The 14029-nt window shown below is 45.3% G+C and overlaps 1 protein-coding gene across 13 annotated transcripts in view; it reads left to right on the top strand.

The window, feature by feature from the left end:
* Positions 1–14029, top strand: part of CAMK2G (calcium/calmodulin dependent protein kinase II gamma) — a 121699-nt gene that overhangs the window by 18145 nt on the left and 89525 nt on the right. The window contains exon 1 of one of the 13 annotated variants that reach the window (XM_055719625.1): positions 11691–11709. The exons of the other annotated variants lie outside the window; for them this stretch is intronic. The gene's annotated coding sequence lies outside the window, so the exon portion shown is untranslated. Of the gene's footprint in view, positions 1–11690; positions 11710–14029 lie in introns of those variants that run through there. 13 annotated transcript variants of the gene reach the window in all.

Genomic DNA, 14029 nt, shown 5'->3' with positions numbered 1-14029 from the left:
GCTGAATGCAGTAGGTCTGTAGGCTTGGACAGCCTGGACAGTGACGGCAGTCGGGGTTGTATGAGAAGGAGCCTGCATCGCCCCTCCTGCACTGCACAGCCTTAGGGGTTCTGTTCATATGTTGGTAAATGTGGAGTCAATGCCAGGAATGTCTTCCGGGTAGGTTTTTTCCCAAGATTTTGTTAGGCATTTGCCCTGTGCTGTGGAAAGGGATGGGTGTTTAGTCTTGTTCTCGAGGCATTTGATTGCCCCCAACCTCATATCCTCCCAAAGTTTGTTTTCCCCTACCTGAAAGAAGGTCCTTCTGCTGCACTGTGCTCCTCTGCACCACCATAAGAGTGTCCCTGCAGATTTTTTTTAGCCATGCACCTTCGGTCTTGCTTTGTTGTTCCCCACATCACCTATGCAAAGGATCAGTAGCTTTCATTAGGCATCCTTTATCCTCCCAGTAATGCTACTGGGCAGGGAAGTATTAGCCCTGTTCTACACTGGGAAGTACTGAGAGAGATGCAAATTTTCAAGTGCTTTCTAGAACACTTGGCAATAAGCCATCACGAGTTAGGAAAAGAGCCCAAGTCATATTCTTTGCTATAACAGTGATAAGAAGAGTGTAGGTAGGAAAAAGATTGTGGGCATTTGGCAGGAAAATAATGTGGGCTAAAACATGTAGTATTAAGAGGAGTTGTAGTCTAGTTTGCTGGTTATAGGAATAAGATTTTGGTGTGTTCCTTGTACAATTTTCCCTCTGATTTGCTTATTGTTTATGGATTACAGCTCTGAAACATGTTATGTTGGGCATGCCTTTGGACTCTGCCTTTCTGTTATTTTTCCCACTGATAAGAGATGGTTTGAAAACTAGATGTAATTACTGTTGATACAGAAGGCTCTTGTACAGATGAGGTGAAACAGCACATGGTTATTTTTTTTGCGTGTGTTTGTGAAAACTAATCAGAAAAAGTAAAGGAGATCACTTAGATAAAAAATCGTTTCTTTGTATCAGTCCTAAGTACAGGGACAGTAGCATCTGCAATGGGTTGCTTTTTGAAGCGGATGGAAGTAAGCTGGCATAAATGAAAACTTAAACCTCTAGGATCAGCAATGGTACCCAAGAGTGAAAATAAGAGCAGTCTTATGAGAAGAATTTAGGTAAGTTCTAAAATTGGCTGCATTTCAGGATCTGAGTAAGTAATTGAGTCAATTGTGAAAATTTAGATTATGGGATGCTGTCAGGAAACCATTCCTGCTCCCCACTCGCTGTGTCTCTTTGGCTAACTAATCAGTCTGTTTGTGCAAAGGTTTCCTACCTCCTGGAGAATTTGTAAACACTCACATTAGTGTATGGTTAAGGCATTTGAAGTCTTTCCAAAGGAAGCAGCTGTAGACACACAAGGTGTACTGCTGTAAGCCCTCTTGATCATACGATAATGTCAAACTAATATGAAGTCTTCAAGAGTAGAACATCCTTTGCCACCCAGGGAGGAATAAAATCTTGGATGTGTTTAAGATTACTGTTAGCTCGTCAGAAGGAATAATGAGAAGTTATGGGGCAGAGATGAAGACCTGTCATTAACTGAAAGCTGGTTCAGGGGAGGGAATAAATAATGGGAGGGAGTGACCAGAAAGCTATTCTACACTTAATAGCATGCGTGCTGGGGATACTGCTCTCAAGTAGTGTGATTCAGGTTTTTGTTTAGAAGGCAGTTAGAAACTGCTGTGGAGGTGTTGGAAGGAGCAGCCATATAAGGGGAGGGGGAGTGGAGGGAAAATGAAACTACTAGGGAGAGGTGGAATGTGATTAAGGTTAATCAAAGTGTGCTGTGAAAACTAGTTAGATGTTCTTGTGTGCCCTTTCTGTAATAAGAGACAAATGTGGTTATGCAACGAATTGAAAATTTATCTTTTCAATAATTCATTTCAGACTTGCTGCCTTGAGACAAATATCATAGATTGGAAAAAAGGATGAGAAACTTGTGTGTAATTAAAGTTGGCATATTTAGAGACGAATTCTTTTTAGAAAGTAAAGGGCTTACAGACTGACTTCTTCAGGTTGTTTGTGTTTGGCACTGGGAGATTAATCCCTTCTCCCCTTTGTACAGGATGACTGGAACAGCCCTGAAACATAGATCCATGTCTTTTTTTGGTTTTTTAGACAGTTGTTTTCTCTATAACTTCAGAGAAGAATACAACTTCCCTTTGGAGATACACCCTTTCCTACACTGAAGCAGGAGAGTGGAAGATAGGGGAAGGGGTGGAGGTTTGACTCCAGCGTTGGGAGTGATGCATCCTATAGCTTGATTTATTATTTATTTTTTTTTAGGAAAAAAAACCCCAACAAACCACTAAGAAAGGACATCCAGCCACTCTCTTTTTGGGTCTGTCTTTTCTGCCATCTGGCTGTCCTAATGTTCTAGCGTCTTACAAGTTTAATTGTTGCTATTCTACCTGAATTAGCAGGTTTCAGCCACTGTTGGTTATGGAATGTGAGAAAAAATGAATTAGCCGTCTGGCAATGAGTGTATATTAAATTTAGGAGCTGACAGTACTGCCCATCATGGCTTGACTTTCTTGGCTTTTGGAAATTGCGTTTGTCTTTGGACTTGAGCTTTGTTTTCTTAACCTTTAGCATGTCAGAATAAGGTGTGATGGTGTTGAAGACTCGTGCTGGTACATGGACCTATGCTAGCACTACTGCATGTAACTTTCTTGGCCTTCAGGTTGCAGAGAATTTTTCTGCTAGTTGGTTGTAGTGGAGTAGGACAGGGGAGAAGATAGCAAAAGGAAAGCCTCAAGAACCAGCAATGTAGCATCTGATGATGCTGGTTTTAGAAGTTCTGTGTGGTGCAGGTCTACACAAAAGACACTTAGGAAGCATATCCCTTCCACCCCCAGTTTTTACCTCCTATAAGGAGGAATGTTAATACTGTGAAGGAGGATGTGACGCACAGTCCTCCCAGCCTTTGTCTTGTGAACTGCCTGGGATGTGGCATGTGGTTGGAAGTAACTTTTTACACTGAAGCTATAAATGTTGTTCTGCTTTTCTCTGTGGCTGATACACTGGTCACCTCCAAACAAACAGGGTGTCTGTTCCTGACAAGGCGCTCAGGTTGATTTAAGCAATATTTGAATTGAAGGCATGAAGAAGTATGATGTCAAGCCTTCTCCATGGAAAACGGTATTATAAGTTACTAGCCAGTTCAGTGCACAAGTTGTAGGGATGTCAGCTGTGTTGCTAGGTGAAAGCCCTGGTGATCCTGCAGGTTTTGTGGAGCGCAGAAACACTGCAACAAATTGGGTAGGTACTTCTCTGACTCCTAGAGCGGGTTTAACTGTTGCCTGGGCTGACTCTTCTAGAAAGAAGCATGCCAGCTTCCCCTGTGCTCAGCAGCTCTGTAGCTTCATACAAGCAAAATTCTTGTACAGCCTTCTCTTTTAAGCTTCTAAGAACACACAGTTCCAGACTTTGAGCTGAAGTGAGAGTTCATTATCCAGAGTCTGGCTGTTTGAGGGGGGAAAATTAAAAATACATGTATTTGTTCCTTTAAGTTGCTTATGTGCCTGAAATTTAAGGATGTGGTCATGCGTATTTATAAATATATGATGTGATCACTAACCCCAAAAAGCTCTGAAATTTTTTCTTAAGTAAAGAAGAGGAGGTGAGTTGTTTTTTTGGGCTTTTTTTTGTGATGTTGCCCGCCCGCCCCGCCCCCCCCCCCCCCCCCCCCCCCCAAGTTGCTGTGTTTTAAAATGAAATGTTGTTCATTTTTAAGTCATGAGGTACACCTTAATTGCAAACTGGAGATCTTTAAAGCCATTCTTCTCTTAACTGTCAATTCATTTGGAGTAACTGTGAACCCAAATGAAGGGCAAATAGTACTTGGTTTTGAATTATTGGTGTTTATGGAAAGGCAAACTGTTTCCTTCCCTCCTGCCCTTGCCACAATAAGGGCATTGCTTTTGTGCAATGTAAACTGCATTTAGTAATGGTCTTGTGCTTAAGAGCTTCTAGTTAATGAGACCTATTAACAATAATGAAAAATGGCGTCCTTAAAGTGCAGACCTAGTCAGAAAAATGATTCTCCAAGAATGACTGGATGGCTGTGTACTCTTTCTTGGCTTATTTAATTTAGGGGGTGGGGGAGGAGCACAGTCTTGGCTGCAAAACTAATTATTCTCCTACAAATGTGCCCATGATCTGCATTTCCCACTGGGAATTTGCAGGGCTGGGGCTTCTTGTGCTAAAGAGCTTCCCAGACCGAACGTAGCTGAGACTGGCGTAGGCTTGACTTTGCTTTCCCAAGCCTCAGCGGGAGTAGTAGTAGTGAAACCCAGCTTTTTGTCTGCTGAAATGAACACATCTGAGTCAGCAACACAGAGCACTTGCATGGAGTAGAGAAGTGATGTTTTTACATAATTATTCATCTGGTTATGTTTATGTTTTAGTGTGTTGCCACCTCCGCGTCATGTGCTGTTTTAGTTGGGAAGAATATGCATTGCTTTTCACTATGTGAACAATTCTGCTTAGGGAGAGAGGAGGATTGGCAATGACTACATTGGATTTGAAATACCAAAAAAACCCCACATTCCTGCTTAGGAGCTGGCACGAGAAGACTGCATGGATGATGTCTGTTCATATGAATAAATAGTAAGGCATTACAGGGAAAGTCTAGAGAAGTGAAAGCTCCCGTTATCTCTACCTAGTGTCCTCCCACTCGATACTGTACCCACACGTCCATTCTGATAATTTCCTTTTGAGATAGGACGGCCTGTCATGCCACTCTGCAGACTTGGAAGAGCTTCCCCTAATACAGGACCAGCTCTTCCATCTTCATTGAAAAGGATTTTCCGGGTATTCTCTTATTTTTCTGTGTGTACTAAGTTCGTAAGAATTACAGCTTTCTGTGGTCATAGGTTCTGTATACTGGGAGAACTTCCATGCTGTGGGACAAAGCGGGCAGGTCTTAGGACAGAGGGGAGATTTTCACATAAAGGGGATGTTTCTTCTTCCATTCTTGAGGGCATCATTGATTGCTGGAGACAGACTTGATTTCTTGGTTCTGTACCCTGGCTGCCAAATAAAACTAATGGTACCAGACCATTTAGGATTTTAATTGGACTTCATCTTCTAATAAAGCAACCTCCTATTAACTGGTGTCTGTGGCAGGATCATGTTCTTGAAGCTTAGTGGTCCTTAGGTGGCTAGCTAGTGGCTAGCTCAGTGGTGATTCCTCTGTCCTTAGTTCTGGTGCTAAGCTGAAGGATGTCGTGTCTGTTCTCAAACGAGCCGTTTATGTGCTATAACAAAAGCATTTCTGACCACCGTGCCCTAGCCTCTAGCAGTTGCATCTTCTGTGTGGAGCTGGAGGGGCTTTGGGGGGGCTCATGCAATTTTCAGTATGCATTATGTAGCTACATGTCAGCCCTTCGTGGAAGAGGGAGGTTGGGGTGTTTGCCACCGAGCACTCCAGCCCTACTGTAGGGACTGTTGAGCCATTTGTGGGAGAGACTCAACTACTTGGAAAAAAAAGCCAGACTTCTGAAGCTTTTTACCTACAGAAGTTGGAAACTGGTGGGTGCCTAGGGCATGCAGGAGCGCTGGCTGGCGGCTCGGGTTAAAACGGAGCTGAGAAAGATGCTGCGTGGCGAGCTGCTGCATCCCCGGTGGAGCTTGGAGCTGTAGCGCAGGCAGCATGCCGGCGTGCGCAGGAGCAAGTGGGGGGCTGGTGGGGGGCTGGTGGGGCTGCCCAGGGCGCTGCTCTGTAGGTGGGAGGAGAAATGTGCTCTCGGTGCAAAACGTTTTGTGCCCTGATGGCCAGAAACACTGAACGGTGCCAGGTTTGCATGCATACGGCTTGGCCAGGTTTTTCTTTTCCAGGTCTTGCTCTCCTGCTGTACGTTGCCACAGGGCCAAGATTTGTGAGTTTGACCCAGAATTGCAAGGATATTTGCAAGCCTGTGCTCTGTTTTCTTAGAATGTAGTGTTTGAAAAGATTGGGATTTCTTTACTGAAAAAGCCAAACTGAGAAGGTTCCTCTATGCTTTTAATATGTTCTCGTATGGGGTTAACAAAGGGAAGGGAAAAAGCAATTGCAAAGCTGAACACCACAGTGTGAGCTTGTGCTAAAACTTGGACTTTATAATTGCCACTGGCTGTCCTTAGCTTGTCTGTTTTAGAGGTGGAAGCGCTGAGCACCAGGGGTTCTGCTGGGCATGAATTATCTTGGCATACCCAGTATTACTGAAAATCAAATTTTTGGGTGTTCCTTGGAATAAGACATTTAATCTTTTGTTCTGTAATCACATCTATGATGTGGTGTCACTACCAATCTGCATGGACAATGTTATTTCTGCTATTTTGTTAAACTTCCAGGTATTTTGTAACACTTTTTTTTTTTTTTTTTTTTTTTGAACAGAAGTGAAGTATTAGCTTTTTTTCTTTGTTTGCTTGTTTGATTTTGGTTTTGGTTTTAAATGTGTTATGCCTACTGGGTCTATATAAATGTTTTTCCTCTATCTCTTCATCAGCTTGGTCATTCAGTGCTGCAGCCCAGAGTTTTATTACTTGTGCTACTGGGTTAACTGGTGGCTGGCAGAGAAGGAAAGCTTTCACATCTCTGAGTCCTTCACTAAAAGATAATGTCCTTTGCAGCAGCTGCCACTTCATCTCCTCCTCTCTTCCCATGGCTTTTGAAAAGTGTACAGAAGAGCATGGGGAAGACAAGGCACAGTTTGTCATAATCTGCCATCTCTTTCAAGATGTCTGGAATGTCTTTTGCCTGGAGTGGGTCAGTATAAATGGCAGGGTGCCACTTCAAGATGCATTTCAAGTTTGGATATCAGCGCTTAGTTTGTAAGTAGCTGGTGTTGAAGAGGAGGTGCCGTTCATAGGGCAAAGTGCCCTTTATTAGAAGTGCCTATAGCGAATGGGTATCTCTGAGGCAATATTGCCCCTTTCCTTAAAAAGAGGGTAAAAGATGGTGAGCTATCTGTTGTCTGATCTTTCCTTACTCAGCTTGTATGATGATAAGCAAGTCATTGCATTCAGGTGTGTGTTCAGTTTTGGTATTAAATTCAGACAGAAAACCCAATACCCCCTCTTCTCTAGCTGAAGTCTCATCAAAGGAAACGTGGTTGTTGGGCAGGCAGCATCTATGGAAAAGCAGAGAGTCATGTTGAGCCTCAGTCTTTCAAAATGAAGACTATTTTAAATCTCAGATTTTGTTTCTGCAAAATTATGTGTTCTCCTTTTATTGTTGGTGCTATTAGGCTAAATTAAATGCTGTTTAAAGCACCTGAAAATCCAGTGCTGTAAGGTGTTGTAGGAAACGCTGGGTGTTCTTTTTGCAGCCAGTACAAACAATCTGGATCTGTGTTTTATTTTAATTGCTTTTCTTGATGCATAGTCATGACCTGTCTATATGTTAACTCATATTTTCTGTGTGATAAATGGAGACTTTAACAATTTAGGTCCTGAGTGGCAGGAACTTTCCTATAACATACACGTGAAATATTTGCTAATAAGCTGTCACGTTCTGGGTTGCTCCAGTCTCTTCAGAGGCGTACAATTAGAGATGGTCTCCTGATGCCCTTGGAGCTTTACTAAGCAGAATCTTATGAACTAAACCAGGAGCAAATATTTTATCTTGGTAAAAAGATTGCATATGCTGAAGGATCTCAAAGTACATCCCAAGCTAACTAACGGGACCACTGTATTACAGTCATGGGCTGGGGAATCACAGAACAAGGCTGCATCTCACATTGGAACTGAACCTGATTGATCCTATTGACTAACTCAGACATGGTGAAGACAGTCAACATGTTGGCAATATGATGCTTCAGTGTGAAATCGGAAGAAATAATAAAGCTGCCTTTTGGTGGCGGTTACAGCTCTTGTAAAAGTGTGAGGAACAAAAGGAAGCAGACAGGTTTGACTTGCACTGGTGAACACAGGAAAATGCAAAACAAATACCTGTGGTCTGTATTGTATTTCTTCCCAAATATGACCCATTATTTCTCTTGTCCAAATTATGTTACTGGGAGCATCTAATCACCATAGAGCTACAAACTGATTTTGGCCAGCAGTTAAGACTCAAGGATGCCTCTTGCTATCATGAAGGCAACCAAAAGTCCATGAGGAGGACAGCCTTTTGTCAGAATAGCTGCCTTGGACAGGGCAAAATATGTTTAAACTTGGCAGGAGACAGAGAATACTGGAAAAGCACCTTGGAGCTGCAGACGTTTGGTTTTCTGAGTTACGCTGCTCTCTTCCTCCTTGGGCTTCCAAGAGCGAGCTGTCCCAGGTCCTTCTACGTGGGAAACCTGCTTGCTTGATAAACAAAACAAACTCCTCAAAATCCCCTCTTTTCCTGGTAATCTGGGTGTTTTCCCTCTCTGGACTGAATGCTTATCTTGTCTTCCCTGTGCTGCAGATCTGAGAGGCCAAGGCGGGTTTATCTTGGCCCGCAGCAGCGCAGGCTGGCGCTGCCGGGCTCTTCCTTCTGAAGCTCCTTCCTCCCATACCTGCCATGGCAATGTGCAGCTGCTTCCCCCAAACATGTCTTCAATTTTTTGTTGTTCCTCTGATGCCACTTTGTGATTTTTCTCTTAGAGTGTGGAGTTCTGTGTAGGCTGTAATAAAAAGTTTCTCCTGTAAGCAATCAGTGATGTGCTTTTCTAGAAATGGTGGCTAAGTTATTTTCCCTTTAAAGCTTCCATTTCTTTTAGTCACTGAGTGAAGAGTCCTATCGTTCTAATACTTGAATAATTCTCAATGTGTGGTGTCCATTCTGTCCTTGTAGGACAAACTGGGAGCTTTCACAGACTCGTTTTAACTTCAGAGCATGTAAATTCTTCGGTGCTCTGGCCTGCCAGTTCCTGACCAGCCGGAGCTAGGGAGATAATTGCTCTGTACGCTCGCAGACGCAGGAGGAGGTGCTGCTCCTTGGGTTCTCCAGTATATTGAATGGATGGGAGCTAAGTGTACATTTGGGAGTCGGTACACTCCAGTTTTGATGTCCCTGTTGGAGAGCAGTAGACAATCTGACAGGTTTCGAGTGCTCTCTGTTCTCGGTGGTGTGGTCCTTGGTTCTGACGGTAAGGAGCCAACTGCATAATTGCTCCTTGGGAAATCAGTGTGTTTCACTAGCTGCTGAACAACCCATCTCTAAAGTGGTGCTGTCTCAATAGCAATGTCATGTTTGCCTTGCTGTATCCCGGATCTCATGTGATATCCTGGAATTACATGACTGGGCTTTTGGTTTCTCTTGTAAGTGCAGGTTCTAGGGATCCACAAATCCTGGCTGTGCTGCTGACTCCTGGTGTTTTTCAAGTAAATTCCTTTATTCTCACTCTACTTTTTTGATCTGCAAAACTGAGGATTTTTCTTCAGTATGTGATGAGAGGATAGTAAAGATTGATCTTAATTCTGTACTTTCAAAAATGATGACCTCTTACATGAGTGCCAGGAGTTATGAAGGGAGAATATTGAGGGAGCTCTGAAGAATGGTTTTCTCTTACAATGGATCAGAAATTAGGAGTAGGCTAAGTCAGTCGGAATGCTAGAATATCATGTGGTCTGACATAAACCACTTGTGGGCACTAATTTTTGGAGTATCATAGCAAAGGACAGTGGAATTGTACCCCATAGCTTCACGAACATTCGCAGCCAGCGTGAGCCGTGTGCTGCTGCTGCTGCAAGAGGCAGCCTTTCTTCTGACGGTTTGTTCCCTCCTTGCACCAGCACAAATTCTTTATATAGTTACATGGTGAACCAGGTTAATGATGGATCAGTTCAGCTATCCAGTTCAGTGCGCTGCTGCACGAATGCTTGTGCCAGCATCAGAAGCAAAGAGGATGCAGGGTCACTAGGAAACAGGCAGGGAAAGGATGGGACTGCAGCGACTGCCAGCGTTACAGCAAAGGGACCTCCTGTACCTGCTGTTGGACAAATCTGCACTGCAAACAGTGCCAGAAGAGTGATCTTCCCCCCCTTTCCCCCCCTTTCCCCCCCTTTCCCCCCCTTTCCCCCCCTTTCCCCCCCTTTCCCCCCCTTTCCCCCCCTTTCCCCCCCTTTCCCCCCCTTTCCCCCCCTTTCCCCCCCTTTCCCCCCCTTTCCCCCCCTTTCCCCCCCTTTCCCCCCCTTTCCCCCCCTTTCCCCCCCTTTCCCCCCCTTTCCCCCCCTTTCCCCCCCTTTCCCCCCCTTTCCCCCCCTTTCCCCCCCTTTCCCCCCCTTTCCCCCCCCTTTCCCCCCCTTTCCCCCCCTTTCCCCCCCTTTCCCCCCCTTTCCCCCCCTTTCCCCCCCTTTCCCCCCCTTTCCCCCCCTTTCCCCCCCTTTCCCCCCCTTTCCCCCCCTTTCTCCCCCCTTTCCCCCCCTTTCCCCCCCTTTCCCCCCCTTTCCCCCCCTTTCCCCCCCCTTTCCCCCCCTTTCCCCCCCTTTCCCCCCCTTTCCCCCCCTTCCCCCCACCTTTTTTTTTTCCCCCCTCCTGGAGATACTCTAAAAAATTTGGCTTTACCTTAGCTGTGGCCTTTCAGGGAACACGAGGGGAGTCAGTGCTATAGTGGGACCTTTAGCTCATACAGCTGTACCACTGGTATCCTCCGTTCCAGTAGCTTAGCTGAGGAATTGGAGATGCCACTGCACCTCTATACAGCTGAAGTACTAAAATACCATCTGAAGGGTCTATGGGATTTTTGGAGGAAGTGGGAGGTTCTACAGGCTAAATGGTGTCTTGCTGTGGTGCTAGCTTTGTTGGTGTGTGCTTGTCCTCGCTGAGCGAACTCTTCTCATGCAACACGCAGGAATTGCTATGCCTGTGAAATGTGTTTACTGGTAGATGTGATCTGGACCGAAACAAAGACCAGCAGTGGTTGGCATCGCCTCTTGTGGGGAATTTTAATGTTCTGAAAGTGTGGACGTGATCAGATGGCATTATCTGTCACTTCAAGCCTCGGTTTCACTCTGAGATGCAGGTACAGAACCCAAAATTTGGGTCTGAGATTGGTCTGATTTATCTATATAAAGCCACTGCACAGTTGAAGAGAATGTTGCACAGTCTCAGGATCACTTTAATGAAGAGATCTCTACGCAGGGTCTCCCTTGGCTCTTTGGGAAGTCATTTCCTACAAGCTGAGAGCCAGGCTCCAGGAGTGGGAGCAGGTTTCGCTGTGATCCCTCACAGTGTCATTGCCCACACGGTGAGTCACTGGTAATGCCTGAGTTCTTATTTTTAGTCCTGTTGCTGCCATCAGGCTGAAACCATTGGCCGGTAAGAGCCTTAAGCGAGGAGATAAACATGTTAATCTCCCTAGGCCTTCCCCCTCATCTGCTGCCTCTGTGCCTTTGTGCATCGTAAGATATAGCTTTTCCTGGACCGTCAGACAGAATGATGTCCCCTCCGTACCCTGGTGGGATGTCATTCAAACCTTTTTGCTATCAAGCACCAGAGCTGGGAGGAATGCCCTCCATACATGTGGGTTTACACATGCAGGCGGACCAGCGTGCGTTGTCTGTGACAAAAGTAAGCTGGGCAGGCTGTTAACTTTCTACCCTGGTATGTATGCCGTCAAGCACTTCTCAGGGAATATCCAGTCTTTCTTCAGCTCTTATCACCACACTGCCTTTCCCTCCCTTCCCTCTGGAAGATTCCTGGAACAAACTAACAGGGTTATTCTATATAAGCTCTCTGTAGCGATTGAGAAAATCAGCCCCCGTGGGTGAGTTTTTAAAGGCTCCTGTTCAATTCCTGGGTAAGGTCGCTGGTCCCTCTCAGTGACACTGTAGGTCTCTATAATCTTGCGCGTTTCTTAGGCTTCCTTCTTAACTTGCTTTCCTGACGTGCTGAGGTAGTGGGTGTGGGAGTACTGGCCAGTGGTGCTTTCCCAGTAGTGGGCTGGTGGTGGTGCAGACCGAATCAGGTGGTTTCTTCTGCCCCTTCCTTCTTGAGCCCTCTTTCCCAGGCAGCTCTGATCCTGCAAAATGAACTAGTTGGCCCATCCCAGGGTTCCAGCTTGTTGTGTTCTGTGCTTTTTCTGTTAGCATGTGTGTCTCCAACTTCAGGGTGTCTTCTTCACAGATTTACATCATGAGAATTTTAAGGGAAGAAAGGAGTGTGTTCCACTGTTTGTTACTTTTGTTAACAGGGTAGATAACTTTTTTAAATAATGTATTTTGAGGGGTTTGCTTGTGGAAGAGAAATGACAGAAAATCAACCAATGGGGGCTTGCTTTTCTTCCAGCAGCAGTACGCCTGAGCCCTTGTGGACCTTGTTCTTTCAGAATTACCAAAACACACATCCAAAGCTGGTAGCGCTCTGTGATTATGCCTGATCTGCTTCTCAGTTTCCTTGGTCCAGTGGACTCAGGTAGCCAGCCATAGCTCGTAATTGGAGTAAGGCTCAGACTCCAGAGCTCCTGGCAGTGTGCTGGTGGTACAGCAAGCACATCCTTAACTCGTTGGAGTTCAGTCCCATTGATTATGGCTCAGCTACTGTCATTCTTCTGATCTTCTTGGTCCAAAGCCTCTTCCAGTTCCGTGCCTTCACTTTTATTCCCTTATGTGTTCTTTGAGGGTGGCCCGATCTTTAAAAAACATCAGAGACAGATTTTTGGAAACCACTTTTCTTTCTGATAGGTACCATTTGGAGGGGAAAGGATGAAGTCCTGGGTGTTTGAGGCCGCCTGTTTTTCTTGGCAATCTCTTCTCTGGTACAATTTGAAAGTGCTTCTGACTGTCAGATCTGGGAGAACATTAACCCGACCTAGGGATAGCATGCTCAAGTGGAGAGTTGGGATGTAAGTTGAAGAAAGTAACTACCAGTTTTGTCCCATCTGCTGGGTGATACGATGCAAAAAGGGCAGCTGAAATGGGTGACCATGTTTTTGAATGCGGAGGTAGTACTGCCATCAAGCTGAGGTGGGGGACCAGCCCCGTGGGAATAAGTTAGTCCTGTGTGTGATGGAATTTACTTGGATATTCCCTTGGAGGCTCTAAAACCTATGCAGAGGTGGCTCCTGTTTGTTTCCTCCCCTGTAGTGCTAGTTTTGAAGTGCAGAGCTAGTGGAGAGCAGGGCACCTGTGGCTGCCGGTAGCTTGTGCTCGGAGACCACTGTAATGGGAGCTACGGTGTGTGTATTTGTAAATCTGTGCACCCACGGAACTGGAGACGGGGACCTGACGCAGCTTGCTCATTGCACTGAAGATGGAATTGGATGTGGGCAGTGCAGTTGCGAGATACGAAGTGTAATCACTTCACCCACATGTGCTGTGAGTTCCTGGAGCTGCTCTTCATGTGTTTTTCCCTTTTGATACATCTTTCTACTAATTACTGTTGTTATTACCACGACTACTATTACTACTGTAGAACTTGTCTCTGGATGTGTTCCGTGTTTGAGTGGAAAAGCATGCAGGACTGGACAAACAAGGCATAATTAGAAATCTCTCACCTTGTGTCTGTACTTTTCCCCGTTTTCTGTCAGTTCCTTTTATCCCGCTTCTCCTGGTCTGTATACGAGTACTGAGTAGCTGAAGCTGATGGAGGGAGAGCTAGGTCTCTCTGCTGGCAGTGTAGCAGAAGGTGTGATTGCAGCGTTAAGGACATACTTCACTGACTTTATTCTCAGTACTGTAGAGATAATAGCACTGAAGTCACAGTGATGTGGATTTCAGTGGGGGCTAGCGACTTAGGCACATATGTAGGTCCCCAGCAGGCCCATATAATTTGCATTAAAGTCCATGAATCCCGCTATTACTACTCCTGCTAGCGAATATAGCGCTAACGTGGGTATGTCTATTCATGCTGCGATTAAACCTTTGATTGCAGAGAAGACATCTCCATAAAGCTTTGAGGCTCTTTTGCAAGGACAGAAGGTGCCCAGCAGGAACAATATCAGAAGCTGGGTGTCTGTCTCCTGCTTGTGAGTGCCAGCTCGGGAGGAAATTGTTATGCAGTTTGCTTATCGCTTCGATTTTACTCCAGCTCTCGCTCTGCTGCTACACTATTAAAGCAAAGGTCTTGGCTTCCCAGCGAACAGCTGC

The sequence above is a fragment of the Falco cherrug genome, chromosome 9 (genome assembly GCF_023634085.1).
Source record: "Falco cherrug isolate bFalChe1 chromosome 9, bFalChe1.pri, whole genome shotgun sequence".
NCBI lineage: Eukaryota > Metazoa > Chordata > Aves > Falconiformes > Falconidae > Falco > Falco cherrug.
Note: the sequence above shows the minus strand (reverse complement) of the source record. Positions and strands in the feature narration are given on the sequence as shown.